Here is a 15,503-nt window from a genome sequence, read left to right on the forward strand (position 1 = left end):
GATGTATGAGTTTACTGCACTTTACAGTGTGATAAACGCAACTTCCTCTTTTGGAATATCTTAGTTTCCATTTCTGGGAAACCAAGGTATCTTTTTGGGCACAGTCAGGCATCAGGAAATACACAATATGTTTTTTCACTATAGAGTTTAAATGTCAGACGTCAGTTCAGTGTGCATTTCATACAATTTATAAATATTATCACCCACGACAGACATTTAGTAAAGTAGAAAACATATTGTAATGTTTTAATGGCAGAAGGCAGAATTGTTACTGGGAGATTAGAAGCATTTTTTTTATTTTATTTAAAGACCAGATTTTAATATGTCCAACATGGAATCTTGATTTATTTGAGGTGGTTAGAATCAGACACTCAAATGACTTGATGAAGAATGTTCTGGCCTGTGCTTAAATCTTTATTCTATGGCACCGTCATTTTTAGCAACTTTGAATTAAAAAAAAAAAATCACTGACTGTATTCGATTTTTTTTTTAAAGAAAAAATAGGAAGCAAATAGTGGTCTCATTGTACAATGTTCTACAACCAACCACCAAGACCTTGTCCCTCTGTAGATTGCAGTGCTGTACAACATCATTTCCTCTTTTGCTTTCAAAGTTGTACCTACACCTGCAAATTACTTCAAAATGTTTCTCATACACAGGAAACTAATCTCTGAGCATCTGATTTCCAATAAATTTCAGAGGGAACTTTCCAGAGGTTCATATTAGTGCAGGGTATAATCCTGCATATACTGTTTGATGTGAGTCAGCATATTTATAAAATTATTTCCAATCTAAGTGAACTATCTGAGCCACTTATTCTATAATAATAATAATAATAATGGATTGCATTTATATAGTGCTTATTCTGTTCTAAAGATAATTTATTATTTCACTTCCACAAAGTAGGATATTTCATCACATTTAGTAATAGCTGGGTTTTACCAGCACTCCATTTTATCACTAACGGTATTTGCTGACTCCAACTCTTCCGACACACAGCAGAGTTTATAAACTGACAAGTGCACCAAACTCTGTTTAGAGAACCATTGGCAAATCTTTAATTTGCAGAGATTTTCAGGTAAATTTTCAGCTTACTTTTGTGCATTTTTAAAAACAGCAGAAAACAATATAACGCAACAGAGAGCAACCTGACACGATGCAAAAACACAAAAACAAAACAACACAACAATGACATGCAACACAATGCAACACAGAACCTCAAAGAAGCACCGCATATCTAAAATAAAAATAAAAAAGACCTAAATGAACACCTTAACAAGAACGTTGCACAAGCCTTTCAACTTTTCACTTTAGTCAGGTGAAGCTCCTCACGTTATTTTCCCCGGAGTTCAGCCATTCCAGGATTGTGAGGCTGTTTAGTTGCCTGGGGTAATGTACTAGCTTTGATACCTTTGTTTTTGAAGATGTGAAACCTTTTGATTCTGAAACCTGTGGTAGAGTTTCTGCAACAGGCAGCACCTGAGTTTTTATCCCTAAGTGGGGTTTAAAGGGTTTTTTGCCAGCTTCACAGAGATTAGATGTGTTTGTGTTTGCTTTAGAGGTATACACTGAGTCAAATGGCTGATGAAATATTACAGTGTGGTGTAATGAGGCACATGACAGGAGGGGAGGAAATCCTGTGATGGAAAACCAGAACATGTGTTGCAGTTAAACTAGAGCTTCACACATGCATGTAGACTGTTAATCTTTCCCACTGTTTACATTTCAAAGTGCTCAGTAAAGCATCCCTATATGCTCATTTATCCAGAACACTCCATATCACAATGACTTTTACAGAACCTTGACAGAATGTATTTTATTTTACATAGTTAAAATTTAATAATTACATTTTAAAAGCAGTTTCATATAAACTGCTAAGTGCATGTTAGCTGGATATGATTGTGCAGCTCTCCTTCATTAAATGGTAAATAACTAACTCTGCATACTTTAGCTTTTTTGGATTAATGGAGTTGGTCCCTAGGCATTGCACAGTGGCTGTCCATTGTATGATACCAATCCTTGGAATAGATTAACTGCAGAGAATGAGTTCCTCCTCCCAAAATAAGCCAAAAATGTGGAAGTTTTGCAGGATCATTGTCAAAATCACCAAACTCTAATGGAAAAATCCCAGAATTTACCTCTCTATTAGGGTTAACTTAAAAAAAAAGCATGACTACCTTGGCTACATTCAGTATCATGTTGTTATGAAATATGCAGCTCTTACTCTATCAGTTACTGTGCAGCCTGACATTATTTCCATGTAAGTAATTGAATCCAGCTTTTAGCCAAGTTTAATTCTCTGTCTAGATCCTAAAACATAATAAAATTTGAAACAAAATCTGATAAAGTAACGATGTAAAGTTGTGTACTTTTTCTTAAACTAAAGGCTTGTTACAGCTCTTTTGTTAGTGTGATATCAGGAGACAGAGAAACACTGAATTCTGCTGTGAGTCACTGAATGACGCGTTTGCTCTGCTAACTGCCAGCGATTATATGTTGTGTGAGACAAACCTGTCATTAACCTCAGGGCACAGCAGCATGGGCTGAGCAACAAACTCCTCCTGAGCAAAGTTAAAATGGTTAAAAATAGGCACGTTGTTTTCTCAGGATTTGGTGAGAAAACTGAATGACTTCTTGACATTTTGCAAATTCACAGATTCACATTTGTCACACTAACATGTCACATCAGAGACAAAAGCTTACTACCCAAAACACTACACACAAAAAGTAAAAAAAAAAAAAAAGCACATTGGAGTCCAAGGTGTAGCTGGAAATCCAACCTTATAGCTATGATTCTTTTGTGCATATAAATGTGTGAAAACTGTACATGTCAGTCATTAGTCCAAGTCCCCTGCACAGGAAGCATTTGTAATGCGTCCCATTGGCAAATAAAAGCAGTTTTGCACAGACTGATATGGCGTGAGAGCAAATAGTGATGCAAAACAATTGTAGTGGTAAGTAAAACTATAATCTTACCAAAGTGCAAATTTCCTGTTTGTTTCTGTCAAAAAAGAAGGATTCCACATTCACAAAAGTATTCCTCTTTCATAAAAAGTAAAGGAAGTGGGGGACTTTTTGGCAGTAATAAGATCCAAATCAAGGACCCCATACAAGTACAAAGGAGAATAAAAGTGCAACAAATGGAAAATAAATAGTGTTGTTTCTTCTTCCGAAAAGTATTACATGAGAATGGTGCTGCACCGACAGGAGTTTTTAGCAAAATATTGCAAATACTGAACTACAGACATGCAAGTATACCTATTGTTGGCCTTTTAAACCCACTCGTGTGCGTCACAAACTTCACAGTAAAGCAGAAATGAAATTACAATAATCTCTAAGCTTAGTCACACTCAGGTAGCTGCAGACTTTGGGCCTGTGTGAGGCCCTCTGTCTAGCATTTCCTATATTAGAGGAGCAGGGGTTTGTGGGATGTTGGAGCTGTAAACAGGAAGTTAAAAATGAGCAAGAGAGCCAGTACAGGAAGTGCATCTGTCAGAAAGAATTTATCATTTCCAATAACTCACTTCAGTTTGTTACCTGTTACAGTAAGTAACAAATATAGCGACATAAACAATACCTACTATTAGACTGTGAAGAAAATGTCCTTTCTCTTGTGCCTTGTCACACAGGTCTCTGTATTTGTCACTCATAAAGGGCAAATCTGATAAATGCAGATTTAGTCTCCCAGCCACAACTAATGATAGAATTTTTGTAATTCTTTATTTATCCATATAAAGTGTCAGTGACACTCCCTAAACTTATCTTATCATATATATATATATATATATATATATATATATATATATATATATATATATATATATATATCTGTGTGTGTGTGTGTGTGTGTGTGTGTGTGTGTGTGTGTGTGTGCGTGCGTGTGTGTTATGCAAACAAATATAGCAGTCAACTTGCGTATATTTCAGTGGATATATAAATGGTATGATGAGTGCTTTGAGTCATTTCTAGTTAGTGTTTGTTTTTCCTGTAAACTTTACCCTTGAAAACATCAAATTCACAACATGAGTTCATCATTCCCATCATTCAATATTTTCTAAGTCCAAAGTCCACAGAATTTTCTTTAATATGCACAGACATTTATATCAGCCTTGCAGGTTTTAGTAGACATAGATAAATTACCATAATAGCTATTACACAATATACTGTAGTTGGCACTGAATACAAACAAGCTGCAGTAATCATGGTTGTTATATATAGAACAGCATGAAATTGTCTCTGCCATTGTCTTTTTTTATTCACTTTTTAATTTTCTTCTTTTTCTGTACAACGTGGTATATTACTTATTCACTTCACCTTTAAGTTCAACTAAAATGTACAGCTGCGGGACAATTCAAATGTCTTCTGGAGAAAAATGTATGGATAGTAAAGGCAAAGATTGAGCTCTGTGGCCACAATGACAAGTGGTATGTTTGGAGGGGTAAAGGTTAGCAATCTAAGCACAACAGAAAAGAATCCATACAGGTGAAAACACTGCATGCAAATGTAGCAAAACAAAGCACAAAGGACTAAGTGTCTCTACCACAGTAATTAACACAACCATATGAAAACTGAATATGAGAATGGCGAGCAGGAATGGATATTCTGCTGCTCATGAGGCGATAAGCCACAGGTGTTTGTGCTGACAGGCACTCAGACGGAGAAGGGCGTGGCTCTCCTGTGACTCACACATGAAACGAAAAGAAAACAAGTGACAAAAGGAAAGGGAAAATGGAGGAAACGGGGGCAGAGGTTATGACTAGAGGCATACTATTTATTAGTCCAAAATGAATTAATAAAATGTTGGTCATATTTGTACAGTCTGTACATCTCTTTTAATTTGGAAGCCTTATATTTGCTTTATTCTATTGAATTTACCATAAATCTATGAATTACACTTGACTCTTTATTTATTTTGATTTGTATTTATATATTTATGTATTTTCATGTATTTGGGTTTTGTTTTTTTAAGTTTGAGTGCTGCAGAAGTCCTAAAAAGATTTCCTGCTGCACAACATTAACCTAAGCAAGAAGAACTGTGAACTCTACACTGAAAGACCCTGCATGGAATCAAACCCAGAACCTGCTTGATAGGAAGCAGTGGAAACAGTGGAAACCATTAATCTTTCTGCTGTTGAGCTCCCAGCAGGCCATGATCTAAATACTGAAAATCAATTCACTTTGTAGGCCAGATATTTGTTTTATTAAGTATTTGTTGTCATGTCTGTGAAGATTCTCAGTCATCCAGGTCATCGTAGTCTAAGGAGCGTCTGGACTTCTTTAAGTTGTTTGAAGACGTTTCACCTCTAATCTGAAAAGTTTCTTCAGTTCACTTCGGATGAGAGGTGAAACATGATGACAACAATGATCTCCACAAAAGCAATAATTATATGAAATAATAAAATAACAATAGTCACAATGTTATAATAACATGTTTGAAGTATGTTTGGTATTTAATGTGGGCTGATTAAAAAACCAAAAAGAGTATAATTGCAAATGAACATGAAAAAACAAGAAGACCCCCTCCCCCCTAAAAAAAAAAAAAAAAAAAAAAAGTAGATCAACCCCTATTAAATGGGTTTAACATACCCGGGGTATCTTTCTTATTTGCGTACCCTGACATCAGCAATCAGGATATGCAGTCACATGAAGCTGGCAATGAACAGGATAAGAAAACCCAGGTTTTCCCAATCCAGCAACGAGTCTGTTCATATAAAAGGGGTGGTACCGGCAGCATTTGACCAAAGTCAATTATCAGTAAGTATACTGGCAACAGAGCTGCTCATTTTTTTTTTACTTTTTACAAAGAGATTAAAATAAAATATGGGGAAAATATGAATGCCAAACATAATATAAAATCTGAAAGACAGACAGAGCACTGCTATGAGTGCCCTTAACGAGTAAAGCATTAGTTTATTATTAAAAGTACTGTATGAATGTGTGAGCACTTTAAGTGCTTTGCTCACTATGACTGGAAAAGACCTGCTATATTAATAAAGCTTAAACACCATCCCTACAGTGAAGCACGATGGCCACGATGGTGGCAGCATCAGGCTGCTGTGATGTTTTTCAACAGCAGGATCTTAGAGACTAGTTAGGGTTGAGGGAAAGATGAATGCACCAATGTAAACAAACGCCCTTGATGCTTACCTCCTCCAGAGCGCTCTGGACCTTGGACTGGGGAGAAGGTTCATCTTCCAACAGGGCAATGATACTAAGCACACAGTCAACATAGCAAAGAAGTGGCTTTGGGACCACTCTATGAATGTCCTTGAGTGACCCAGCCAGAGTCCAAACTTGAATCCAATTCTGGATTGATGAGACTCGAGGCTGTAATTGCTGCCAGAGGTGCTTCAACAAAGTATGAAGCAAAGGTTGTGAATACTGATTTATGTTTTGTTTGTTTTAATAAATTTTGAAGAATTTCAAACAAACCTGTTTTATGTTTTAGTTTAATACATTTTATAATAAGTATATGGGGATCTTGAGAAATTCTGTAAGAAATGAATTGCTGTGAATGCTTTCAGGGTGCACCTTAGATACAGTATGAGGTTTAGCATTGTCTTGCTGAAAAATGCAAGGCCTTCCCTAAAAAGGGGTAATCTGTTTTGCTGTAAAGCCTGTGTATACCTTTCAGGATTGTGCCTTTCTGTGATTCCTTTTCAGACCTACAAGCTGTCAGTTGCACGGGTAGTAATGTACCCCATACCATCATACATGAAGGTTCTTAAACTGAGGCCTGATAATAAGCTGGATTGACCCTCTCCTTTTAAGTTTGATGATGATGTCTATGCTTTCCAAAAATAATTTCAAATTGATTCATCTGACCAGTTATCCATTTTGCTGTATTATGCTGCTGAGATGACTGCACAGTTTCTGGATCATGTCAACATATAGCCCTTTCTTTGCATGACGGAGCTTTAACCTATATTTGTGGACACAGACACTCATTTCTGGAAGTGTTCCTAAACCCATGTACTGATTTCCATGACAGAATCACGCCTAGTCTTAATGCAGTGGCGCCCGAGGGCCCGAAGATAATGGATATGCATTACAGAATTTTGGTCTCATCCCTTGTGCACAGAGATTTTTCCGAGCTCAAGGGCTCTTTTGATGATATTATGTGCTGTAGATGATGAGATATTCAAATTCAGCTTTTCACTGAGAAACATTAGTCTGTAATTGTTACACTGGAACTGCAATTTGTCGATGTAGTTTTTTGTATCTTTACTTCTGAGAACCTTTGCCAGTCTAAGTTGCTCTGTCATGCTGCTGACCTGTTGTGAGTTAACCTAATTGGTAGAGCAAAGATTCTTCTAGCTGTTACTTTTCCAACCTTTTGTTGCCTCCTTCCCAACTTTTTTGAGGTGTATTGCTGCCAGGACAATTGAAGATGAGCTAATCTTTGCCATTAAATAGTAGGAATTCTTTCTATGTTTTATTGTGGAAAAAATGTGGGTTAATCTGATTTGTGATTTTTTTTTTAAATGTGATTTTAGTTACATTTTTGACTTTTTTTGGAACAGAATACAATCATGGGCTTAGTCTCTGCACGACTTTGATATAAGGTCAACATTTTCTTGTTTCAGGGTCACATATTAATGCTTATAGAACAGTAAAATTGTTGTTAAATTGTTTGTTGCCAACAGGAAAAAAGTCAAGTAATAAAATTGTCATACTTATCAGGGAAACACAAAGACTTTAGATACTATTGAAAAACCTTGTAGGAACCAGCTATTCATGCACAGAGGTCTGAGGAATCTTCCAGGAGTGGCAATGCTCTTTTCCATAGAACTGGATAGTAGGAATGTATTTAATAATCTGGAATCTAATCTCCAGAGCAGGTTAAGTTTGCAACAGAAGTTACTCTGGCGACTTACCCCAATATAAAGTGAACCAACAAAAAGCACTCAGTTAACTCTGAAGCAACCTGGATATGGTGAAAGCCTGCTTTATAGTGCAGGCCTGAGAACAAAAAATGATTGTTTGTCTGGTCTGAAGCAGGCTAACAATCAATTTCCATGTCTTCCACAAAAAATTCTGCCAGAATAGTACGAATATCCTCACTTAATCTACTTTAAGCTTTGTACTGTTTTTACTAGTCCCAAGAATGCACAACGGACACAGCAGGAGGGTAAACAATAAGAAACTCAAGGGAGTTGTTACAAAATAAAAACAGGAAACAAAGCACAGCAGAAAATCTAAACCATTACAGAGTGTTTTGGCTGACTGGCTAGCTAGCTGCAGGCTAGTTGATTTGGTAACTGATATGATCTATTTGGTCTGCCTGTATTTCCATGGGGGTTTTTTTGTGTCCAGGTTGTGTAGCCTTTGTTTGATTTGGGTGTTTTGATCTGGATCCTGTTTGTGGACTCGCCGGGGCTGCTTTTGGTTTGATTTACTCTGACATGTTTTGTCCTGGGCTGGAGTATGTCAGACTGTTGTAATTAGTCTCATTACCCAGCATTATCACTCATGCGTACCAACTGCATGTTTCTGTTTGCCCTCTTACATGTCACAGTTTTTCTTTGCTGTGGGTTCTTTAAGTTGGTTTTATTTCCTTCACTTGGGTTCACTTGTGGTTTGTCCCCTCTTTAGCTTGGATTTGTGAGTTTGACTCTGGAGTGGCTAGCTTGATTTGCCTCAGTGAATCTGGTGGTAAATGCTGGCTTGGACTATTCTAGAGTGGCATATCTGCCTCAGTGAAGCTGATGTAACACTGAGCCAAAGAGCTGCAACAGTGTGCCTGACACTGCGCTGCTCACATGTAAAGATGCTTTGATACATGACTAAAACAGCTCATATGCTGTATGTGCGTAGACATACACTGAGACAGCAAGAGATTCTCTTAGAAAGCCACATCCTTCTGAAGAGCAAAGTCTTTTTTTTCTGCAGTCATCAAAGGGAGAGCTTGTACGATAGGAAGCACTCTACATTTTAATGAGGAAACATGAATATGATGTTAAAAAGTAAAACTCTGCACAAGGAAACATGCCATGAATAGAATATAACAGGAAACAACAGCTTCCCTACAACTCACTGTTTTTAGCCACATTCTTCTCTTGAATGTTGTACACACTGTGGGGTATTTCCACTGATACCGCGTGCATATTGATGGGGCCCAAGAGAACAACTTCCTTAAAGTGGACTTGCCCTCACTCACCCTTACAGAGATGAAAAAAAAATCTTCCTTTTGTTCTCTCTGAATTTCTGTCCTGATGCTAGATATGACTAACCAGTGTAGCAGTGTATTCTTCTTATATTTCTATTTCCCATATGGCAAATACAACCACAAATCAAAAGTCATATGCCCATTTCTTTCGAAATTTTGTATCCGACATGTCAAAGTCACAAGCAAATACATGATTGATTGTGTGCATATTGGATTGGATGCATATACAAACAGGGTTAAAGACAAATTCAAGTCTTCTTGTCCTGTTCTTGTGACTAATGCATAATTCTAATTGCACTCACCATGTATTTTGCTGCAATTCTTGAAAACCATTCAGGCAAACAAAAACTTAAGTTTAAAATAAATTATTTCAAACACACAAAACAAGACATGCTATGCTAGTAGGCACCATAGGAATATTCATTAGAATTTGCTAAACAAAACAGCGGTCATATAGGCCTAGTGACTTCCCAGGAACCCTAATCCCTTGCCACTTCCAGCAATTATTGAAAAACTAAAATGAAAATATTAATTTGATAGGTGGTTGTTGTCGGGGAATACACATTTTTCTCTTGTGACCAATAGTTGCCAGGAGGTCACCGACTGCTCTCTAGGCCTGTGTGAATAGGGCTTAACCAAACTTACATCTGCAGTTTTCTTCCCTAGCTCTGTGGGAGAACAGCAGCTTTACTGTTCTCCTTCAGACAGAAAAGGCTTTGATGAAACCTTTATGCTAATGCTAATGTCGCCTTGAGGCGACATTTGTTGTGATTTGGCGCTATATAAATAAAATTGAATTGAATTGAATTGAATTAATGCTGCCAAGCAACAAGGAATACTTAACCACTGAACAGCAGAAGCTTTAGCAGATAGATAACTAGATATTTCCTTCCAGAGATGATGGAAAGCAAAACCAGACCGAACATAAAAATTAATGTTTAATGTTAATGCATTCATCAGCTGGCTAGAGTTCAGGTTGTTGGAAATCTTGCTCAATGACATCGTGTATTACAAGCAGGACTGAGTCATTTCTTTATTTTTTTCAGCTGCAGTTACTAAAGTGTGTAGATGCATCACAAAAAATGAGGATTATTGAATTAAGCAGCATCATCGCAGACTAATGCTAACTAAAATTAACGTTGTTATGAGAATGAATATCCAGGTATATCTATTAAATAGTCTAGTAAATGTGCGTGCATTCTAGGCATTGTCTGTGGAAATTTATTACACAGCATATTTGCATTGTTTTATCAGAAAATTTCTCAAAAGCATTCCAGAGTCAAAGCTGAGCACATCTTGTGTCATTGTTGCTTATCTCTTTTAAGTACTGAACATTAAGATAAGACATTAGATGTATTCAAAGGAGCTTGCAAATGACCTGGATGACTGAGAACCTTCAGACACATTAGATGTATAATGCTCTAAGCATTATGTATGTAGTTTCTCTGCAGCTGGGACTAGCAAGGCCATTGTGTTTTCTTTTCCCAAGAGCACTGTTGTACCCACTTCTGCTTTGAGGACTCAGCAGTTTATGACAAACTGAGACTACCACACATAAACAAACCTCTTCATCATGTTTTCTGTCCTGTTTTGACCTCAAGTAACAGAAGATTACAGGAGACATCATTAAAATTGAAGACCTAACTTACAATCACCCATTCTCATCTTCAGTTTTACCATGCTTGTCATGCTCTTTTCATGCCTATATTGTTTATTAGACTAATATATAAAGTATGTGTATGTATAATTATATGTACGCAGTATTTTTTGTGCTGCTGGCACTGAATTCAAATTTAACACATAAGATGTATTTTTCACTCATCAATATTTGGTTCATGACTATTTGTAGCTGGGTCTGAAATTTTAAAAGTGCTGCATTTTGTTTTTATCTCAACTCGACGTGTTGCATCGCATGTCTCTCTTGAGTTTGAGGTGTGCTGCAAGTACAAATAAGTGGTTTGCTGTAAATACCTATAAAGCTAGCATTTTCTCAAAATTCAAAGGTGTAAAAAAGAATCAAAGCCTGATAACATTTTGATGATGGAAGTGAAAAAAAAAAATAGAAGTTATTGTCGTACTAGAAAACCCAACTGTAAAGACTAAGAAGAATCTCTTTATAGCCAAAGGTTTGTTGTATTTAGAGGAAAGCTGGTCATGTCCTTTAAAGGTTTTGCATGCAAAGTATTTGCCCCTGAAGCTATGTATGTATGTATGTATATATATATATATATATATATATATATATATATATATATATATATATGTGTGTGTGTGTGTGTGTGTGTGTGTAATATATTAGTGACATTACATTACAACAACAAGTACTTTAATTCTTATTCCACTTTCATCAGCAGTATCATCAGTCAGAATCAGGCAGATTTTCATGAAGTTAAATTTTGCCACAAGCATGAATCAGTTTTTGCATTTTACTCTTCCTACATGCACATGGTTGTGTGCGTCAGCAGTCAAAACTAGGAAACAGATGTATTCTGATATCTCTGTGATCCTCACTCATGTAGAGGGTTAGCTGCCACTGACTAATCCCAACTGAACCCACAAGCTTTGTGTACAGCTATCTTATGTAAAAAGAGAATATCCACTAGGAGATACTGATTATGAGTTCTGTTTTGAAAAGATGGCTAATCTGTTTGTCGCTATAGCTGTACCGTGCATTGTGAGGCACAAGGAAGTCAGAGTCTTTGTGGGGAAATTTGTTATTGTGACATATCGCCTTTTACAGAAAGCTTTCTTGTATGTAATGTTTTAACCATCCATGTATGGTGTCTGTGTGTGTCCGTGTGTGTGACAACACACAATAAATGAATAGAGAAACACCAGAAAATGTTTTTCTTATTTTGTTTTTGTTGTTTTTTCTTATTAAGTAATTATGCTTAAAAAGGTTTTCCAGATGTACTTTGCAATTTGTGAGTACAATGTGGTGCAACAAAAAGAAAAAGTTATCATATATTTGAAGATAATACAGTTTCTGAAAGAGCTGTATAGTATGTGGAGAGGTGGGATGATGCATAAAATAGTAGCCGAGGGTCAGCAGGATACTCTACTAGTGGGTGTAATTTAAATCTATATTATAATAAAGCAGCAACTTTTATGGCTAAACAAACAAAAAATAAAAGCCTGTGTGAAAGTGCCAAAAATTACAGCTTCTGAAATAGAGATTATAGGCAAAGCAAGTCCATCTCCATGCCCACATTTCCATAAGAACATTAACTCATGTACAGAATCACAGAAAAATGTCTTAGCTTATTTCTGTCTACCAGTTCAAATGAAGACTTAAAATTTTCATTATTAGTGGTGTGGCTGTTTTAACTGACATGTTGCACCACTAAAGGCTACTATAGCTTCCTGAGACCCTTGATACTTATATGGGGACATTGCATTGTGGCTTTTCTGCACCCTCTACTTCATTTTGCTCAGTAAAGGCCACATAATGAGATACTTTATTTTACTTTTTTAAAAGATTACTTTCTATTCAAATATTAAGGTTATTTTTTTTAAACTTATCAGATTCAACTTTTGCCAAATAGAAGAGAAATTAAAAACAAAACAAAAAAACATCCCAACCAAGAGTTTAGGTTTGTTTTGGTGAATGAAGAAATTCCAGCATTTTATTAGTTTGCTAAAAAGCACTAAACAACATGTTTACATGTCCTTGTTCATATACATTTCAAGATCTAGATTTTGCTCAGAGACATGAAGTTCACTAAAAGTGCTGCTGGAGTCATAAGTGTACATTATTTACACGTGCAGGTGCTGTTGTGAAAACAAGAGTGTCTAATTCAGCAGAAATTCACCAGACTTAACAAGTTCACTTTTTCTTTTTAAGTTATGATTTACAGGAACATCTGTTTTTATATGCTGACAACTGCAAGTAGTTTCCATTTTTGTTCTACTTGAGTGTATACATTGTTTTGCACTTGTGGAAATGTAGTTATTTTGTTCTCTACACTTAATATAAAAACTTATAATAGGCTAACCAAAGTTTTACATCAATTAGATGTGAATACTTTTATGTATGCTCTTTGTTGATAACACTTATATACTTGCCCCTTAAATGCAGGACATTTTTTTTTCCTGTGGTTCACTTTTCACACAAACAGCACTCAATACAGGAAGAGAATAGACTGGAGGTCTCTGACCACAGCATCCTGAATATGTCTCCTCTTGGCCCTAATACAGAAAGAACTCTGTTACACTAGTTGTATGTGTAAAAAGCAGCAGTGAGGAAACTATGCGCACACCTGGTTCCTGCTGTGTTTTACACAGTAGGTAGTGTAGTCTGAAGGAGTCAAACCACAAACCATTTTTATAAGTACTTCCTATATAATCATAGTGTGCCCAGCATGAGTGCCACTGTTGCCAAAAATCGTAATCAAAATACTTTTTCAAATTTAGTGTTAAATTTTTATTGTTGAAATTGCTTCTTATTAGCAGGAATTTCTGACAATTGGCCCTAAGTACTTAAGAAATGTCAACAAACTGTTGGTTGAATGACTGCAAATGCACCAAAATTGCAGTATGGTTCTTTGATTACACGAACATTTTTAAGAATACGTCATGTAACGGTGAAGTCCCTGACCTGCCTTATAAAACTGAGATGAGGCATAAAGAGATAATGAATCATGGCTGTTGATACTTGGACTTTAGTGGTGCATAATCCAAATCTTAAAAACAAGAGCACACTTGTTTTCCCACAAACCAGTTGCTACTTGAACCATTAAAGTGACTGTCCTGAATCACTGTTGGCGCAGCCTAAATAATTATCTTCAGACACTGTACCTTCATACTGAAGGTAACTGATAGCACTTTTATCAGGTCAGCTGCAATACACAAAATGCTACTTCCTTGTTAAAACTACTGAAACCAGCGTTACAAAAAGTGAAGCATTCCTTTACCACATTACACTCCGGGGAGCTAATTCATCCTCTGCTTTTAGAAACAAAAAATATAATCAAGACTTTGTTGATAAGTTAAGTCTGACCTGTCCTGATCCTGAAAGGGGCAGTGGTGTTCTTAGGCAAGGGAATAGTAGATGCAATAGAATCAACATGTGTCATGATTGTGGATTAGGTTTTGAGGGTCTATGTCAGGGTTCCCCAATCCCAGTCCATGAGGGCCGGTGTCCCTGCAGGTTTTAGATGTGTCCTTGATCCATCACAGCTGATTTAAATGGATAAATGACCGTCTTTAAGTTCTCCAGAGGCCTGGTAATGAACTAATCATGTGATTCAGGTGTGTTGACCCAGGGTGAGATCTAAAACGTGCAGGGACACCGGCCCTCGTGGACTGAGATTGGGGACCCCTGGTCTATGTAAAACATTCAGGGAAAATAATTTCTCAAAAGAACAAAAGTCTGTGGTACTGATTACGAAACAGACTAAACTAAATATACGACACTAAATATACGACAGTTCATTGACCTGTACATAGGACATTAGTGCAACTGAAGTGCATGTTGAACTTCTAAAGAGCGCACACCATATAATACTGAATTATGTTTACAAAGCAGATCTGTATGCTGTAGCAGAAAACAGTCATACGTTTTCATTTTAGCTGAACTTTGAGCAACACAAACCTGCTATATGAAAGTCATTTTAGACACCTTTTGTTCTCTTACCTTCAAACCACTAAGAGTTAAAACTGTTACTTCTCTCTTTCTCTACAGATGGAGGAATCCACCCCGGCTGGACTACAGTTCTGACTCACACACGTGTATGAATGTGTTGGTGTTGGTGTCTGTGTGTGTGTGTGCCTGCAGGCGTGTAGAAACCATTTGTGTGTGTGACCAAGTGTGCGTGTGTTAATGAGTTGTGTATGTGAGTCTGAATGTGGAAGACATATAATTATCTGAGCATGTGCTTTTGCCAAGTTGTGGAAGGCACCGTACTTTCCGTGTACTGCAGATGAGCACATGAACACACGCACGCACACAAACACAAAAGGAAAAGGAAAAAAATATATATTCAAATTCTGCTAAAGGGAAACAACTTTATTTCTTTTTTTTTTTGAGGTTTTATGCCAATAAACAAACTGATGTTTGATCAAATACAGATCTCATAAAATAAAATATATTTGCTAATAAAATATATTTTGCTTCTATAATTTCTTTTCTGAAAGACGTACATAAAGTGATTTTATATGCTTCACTTAGATGTTTCACTAATACTTCCAAATAAAGTGAGCATATTGGATGTGTGTGGATGTGATATAAAAGCCTTCAGCTGAGTATGGCAAACAAGTATCTCCAAAAGTCAAAGTCTTTAGGCATAAAATTCAGCTGCAAATGGGCTACTGGGGAAAAATAGGGGGATTCTGT

At 36.6% G+C, this 15,503-nt stretch overlaps 1 long non-coding RNA gene across 1 annotated transcript in view; it reads left to right on the forward strand.

Moving 5' to 3' along the window:
- LOC146505669 (uncharacterized) overlaps positions 1-14,497 on the forward strand; it is a 33,448-nt gene extending 18,951 nt beyond the window's left edge. Inside the window, exons 1-2 of the long non-coding RNA XR_014877767.1 lie at positions 1-11,325; positions 11,537-14,497. The exon at positions 1-11,325 is cut by the window's left edge and continues 18,951 nt beyond it. This is a non-coding gene — a long non-coding RNA (uncharacterized LOC146505669). The remainder of the gene's footprint in view (positions 11,326-11,536) is intronic.
- Positions 14,498-15,503: the final 1,006 nt, after the last annotated feature.

Source organism: Neolamprologus multifasciatus, chromosome 13, assembly GCF_963576455.1.
Source record: "Neolamprologus multifasciatus chromosome 13, fNeoMul1.2, whole genome shotgun sequence".
Taxonomy (NCBI): domain Eukaryota; kingdom Metazoa; phylum Chordata; class Actinopteri; order Cichliformes; family Cichlidae; genus Neolamprologus; species Neolamprologus multifasciatus.